Below are 4,760 nucleotides of genomic sequence, written 5' to 3'. Positions count from 1 at the left end.
TAAATGACATTTATCTTTCTACAGACTCTTTGGTTCTTATTCTCTTACATTTATCAGCTGCTTTTGATACCATAGACCACTCCCTTTTATTATCAAGGCTCGAGACCTGGGTAGGTCTAAAAGCAAATGTTTTGAGCTGGTTTCAGTCATACCTAACTGACAGAAAGTTCATAGTAAAACTTTTCCACAAGGCTCTATTTTAGCTCCTTCTCTATTCTCGTTATATATGCTACCCCTGGGCTCTATTCTCCGGAAACATGGTGTATCCTTTCATTTCTATGCTGATGATACCCAAATCTACTTACCAATTAGGAAAAATAATCCTTTAGCAATCTCATCACTTCTAAAATGTTTAGAAGAGGTTAAATTATGGCTGGCACAAAATTTTCTGTTTTTAAATGAAGAAAAGACTGAGGTAATAATGTTTAGCCCAAATGAGAACTCTCAGTCCTCTAGCATCAACCTAGAGAGTTTATCTGTTTTTAGATCTTCACGGGTGCAGAATCTTGGCATCTTTATTGATCAGCACTTAAAATTTGACAAACACATCTTATTGGGTCTAGCTTTTACCAACTGCGGATTGTCTCCAAAATTAAACACTTTCTTACCCCTAAGACTTTAGAAATGGCTGTTCATGCGTTTATAACCTCTCGCTTAGATTACTGTAACTCTTTATATTGCGGTATATCTAAAACTCAGATTACGCGTCTCCAGCTCGTTCAAAATGCTGCTGCCAGATTTCTCTCTAGCTGTCGCAAATATGAACATCACTCCCATTCTTAAATCTCTACACTGGCTGCCGATTTCTCAGAGAATAGATTTTAAGATTTTACTCTTTGCCTATAAGTCTCTCCAAAATACCGCTCCTCTCTACTTATCTGAACTTCTTCATCCCTACTCTCCTATTAGAAGTCTTCGCTCATTTGACCAGGCCATGTTGGTGGTTCCTCGTGTACGACTCAAGCGTAGAGGAGAGCGTGCCTTTTCTGTGGCCGGTCCTAAACTATGGAACTCCCTGCCACTAGAGATTAGGATGGCACCCACCATTTCTAGTTTTAAGTCCATGCTAAAGACCCACTTATTTTCTCTAGCCTTTTCATGATTGCCAAGGGGTTTATGTCTGTTTATATCTGGTTTATGATTTATATTTATTTCACCTTCTTTTAAACTGGTTATTTTATTTATTTATTTATTTATGTATTTATTTATTTATTTATTTATTTATTTATTTTAATAATTCTTATTTTAGTTTCTTGAACTACTTTGTGCATGTGTGTATTCTTAAGTGTATGTGCAATGTCAAACGCACTGTGAAGCAATTTGGTCAGCCGTGTGGCTGTTTGTAAATGTGCTATACAAATAAAGTTGAACTTGAGCTTGAACTTGAAGTCAAGATCAAGTCTTAAAAGGTTTGAGGTCAAGTAAAGATTAAGACTAAAAATTGAGTCTTTAGGAGTTAAAGTCAAGGGAAGACTGAGTGAAGATCAAGTCTTAATAAGGCTGAGAAAGTCTTGAAGAATGAGACCATAATCCAGTTCCTTTACTGCAACTAGTTGGGTTCATTTTTGTATCAATTTACAAAACCTCTAACTCAAGCCAACCCTCAAGGTTCAGTACTATACCCAGTTTAGTTTTTAACATTAAAATACAAATAGCAGCGATTTGATTCTTAACAAACATACAGACTGATGAGATGATGCTCTGCTTAAACCAGGAAACCAGTCAATCCAATATCTAATCAAAGATGCAGATAACACAGCATTTGCATTATTATACATGATATCTGAATGTGGTTGGACTGCAGTTAGTATCACATAACCAGACCTTCAGATTGACTGTAAAAGGTCTGGACTCCATAGCATCTTTTATTGGCCAAGGACCACCCAAGAGAGGCTTCCTTCTTACACAAAGAAAGTAGAGAATCATGTCACATTGCTTTGATTTCAGTCAGAAAGCCAAAACACATCTTACGGAAATCCTGTAAAATCCAACCAATCAGAAAACTGGAAATTCCTGAAGTGTTACCAGTTTTGTGTGCCAAGTACATTCATCTGAGTCTAGACTGCAATGAGAAAGTGAACAGACTGGGTTCACAAAAAACATGCCCTTGTGTTTTTTTTCTTTGCTAAACCAAGGAGCTGTATATATGCAATATGTTCTGGAGATTTGCCCTAATAGGTGTGAAAGAAGCACCAGGGCACAGAAGCTTTTCCTCTTCTTTCTGTTTTTGAAGAAGACAAACTCAGGTACCACAACAAACTTTGTCAGCTTATAGGGTTTGGCGTTAGCCTGAAATAAATCCTTTAACGTTTCATTGTTAAAGCTTTACACCACGCTTAGTTACCCTTCAAACAAAGTGTTTAATCCTCCTCTGTGTTGAGGCAGAATCCTGACCTGCTCAGCACACTGGATTACGCTAAAACACCCAACGTGACACAAACAACAAAATCTTATAATGGCTTATTACTATTCATTACAGTAGTGCAGAGGTGAGAGCGGGCGTGCTGAAACAACACTCGATATGCAAATAAACCACACTCGGTATGCAAATGAACAACATCCGATATGCAAATCAGATTTGTCTTTCTGTACACGGCGTGTAGTGTAATGGAAACGCTTCTCAGTGCGAGGGGGCAGATTTAGCTGAAGAACTGTCAGTAGTGATGAAACATCAGGTTTCCTGCCTGTAATGTACCGTATTGTTAACTAATTTATTCATAAATAATTTACAGGAGTATTAACTTAAACAAGCGCTTAATAAATCACAACTTACTAATGTGAACACGGATTCATTGGCTTTGGATCATGGCTGTTGATCAATTAGAGCAATTTTATATATGAATTATGCAGTCTGATTATGTTTACTCATTTATTTCAATTACCATGCTAATTAGATAGCTGTTCAATTAGGACAAAAGTAATGGCACCCTATAAAATAAATACAAAGAGTTCATGCATGACTACTGTATGGAGACTGATGAGCTGCAGTGGCTGAGCTGCACTACTGGTGGAGTCTCATCACTCGGAGGTGCTCACTGCTGCTGCTGCTGCTCCACATGGACAACATGAGATACATGGGTCTTGCTGTGGATAACACCACTTGAAGACCATAGTGGTGCTTTGCTCCAAAGTTGCTCAGCAGCTTCTGGATACACAATTCTGTTTGACTGTATACAGTTATAGAGAGAAAATGATTTATGATCTACTCTCTGGTGTCACCCAGATGACGATGAGGTTCCTTTTGAGTTTGGTTTCTCTCAAGGCCTCTTATTTTTGTAAAAATGCTTTGTGACAATGTCCACAGTTACAGATTCAATATAAATACAACTAAATTGAATTGAAAGTGCTGTTTTCTTTCTTTTTCTTTCTTTCTTTCTTTCTTTCTTTCTTTCTTTCTTTCTTTCAATTCAATTCAATTCAATTCAAGTTTATTTGTATAGCGCTTTTTACAATGGACATTGTCACAAAGCAGCTTTACAGAACATAAACATAAAACAAAAGATAAACATAAGGAGAAGTATAAAGAATTAATATAATAAAAATTCAAGATATATACAGTTCACAGTGTGTATGTATGTATGTATGTGTGTATGTGTATTTGTCCCCAATGAGCAAGTCTGAGGGCTCAGGCAACAGTGGCAAGGAAAAACTCCCTTAGATTGGTAAAGGAAGAAACCTTGAGAGGAACCAGACTCATGGGGAACCCATCCTCATATGGGTGACACTAGATGGTGTGGTTACAAATATACAAGTATCACAGAGTCCAACTGGAGCCGGTAGATCTGTAGATGTCTCAGGGTTCTCACAGAGTCAGCCTTGTCTCAGTGGAGGTCCAGAAATTTCAACGCACGGAAGACGATCTTAGCATGGGTGTCTCAGCATGGGTAGAAAAAGAGAAGAGAAGAGCAGTGCAGAGGGATTAACATATCTGCTGTTCATAAGAATGTGCAAGTCTAGTGTGATGGTGCACAATATTTATTTATGGGATGTATTATGTGTGTGTACGCCTGACTAAAGAGATGAGTTTTCAATCTACATTTAAACTGTGAAAGTGTGTCTGAGCCCCGAACACTATCAGGAAGACTATTCCAAAGTTTGGGAGCTAAATAAGAGAACGCTCTTCCGCCTTTAGTAGACTTAGATATTCTGGGGACTACCAGAAGTCCTGAGTTTTGTGATCTCAGAGAGCGTGAAGGATTGTAACGTGTTAGAAGACTAGTTAGATACATGGGAGCTAAACCATTAAGAGCCTTGTACGTAAGTAGCAGCAGTTTGTAATCAATTCTAAACTTAACAGGTAGCCAGTGTAGTGTCTTTCTTTCTTTCTTTCTTTCTTTCTTTCTTCTCTTTTCTTTCTCTCTCTCTCTCTCTCTGTCTCTCTCTCTCTCTCTGTCTCTCTCTCTCTCTCTCTCTGTCTCTCTCTCTCTCTCTCTCTCTCTCTCTCTCTCTCTTTCTTTCTATCTTTCTTTCTTTCTTTCTTTCTTTCTTTCTTTCTTTCTTTCTTTCTTTCTTTCTTCTTTACTCCATAAATGGAAAGTAAATAATGTCTCAGGCAGCGAGCTACAAAGTTGAAAATCATTTTTATTTGTAATCATGTACTGATGCATGTGGAAGGTTCTGTACATGTTCTTACAAAGCGTTAAAAAAACTGTACAATATAAAGCTGAAACACTGAGAAGGTCTAAAATACATGTACAAAAGAATTCCTAAAATAAAAAAAAAAATATAGAAATAATTAGCCAAAAATTCAGCTTGTCAGA

The sequence above is a fragment of the Tachysurus vachellii genome, chromosome 3 (genome assembly GCF_030014155.1).
Source record: "Tachysurus vachellii isolate PV-2020 chromosome 3, HZAU_Pvac_v1, whole genome shotgun sequence".
Taxonomy (NCBI): domain Eukaryota; kingdom Metazoa; phylum Chordata; class Actinopteri; order Siluriformes; family Bagridae; genus Tachysurus; species Tachysurus vachellii.
This window is presented reverse-complemented; position numbering follows the sequence as displayed.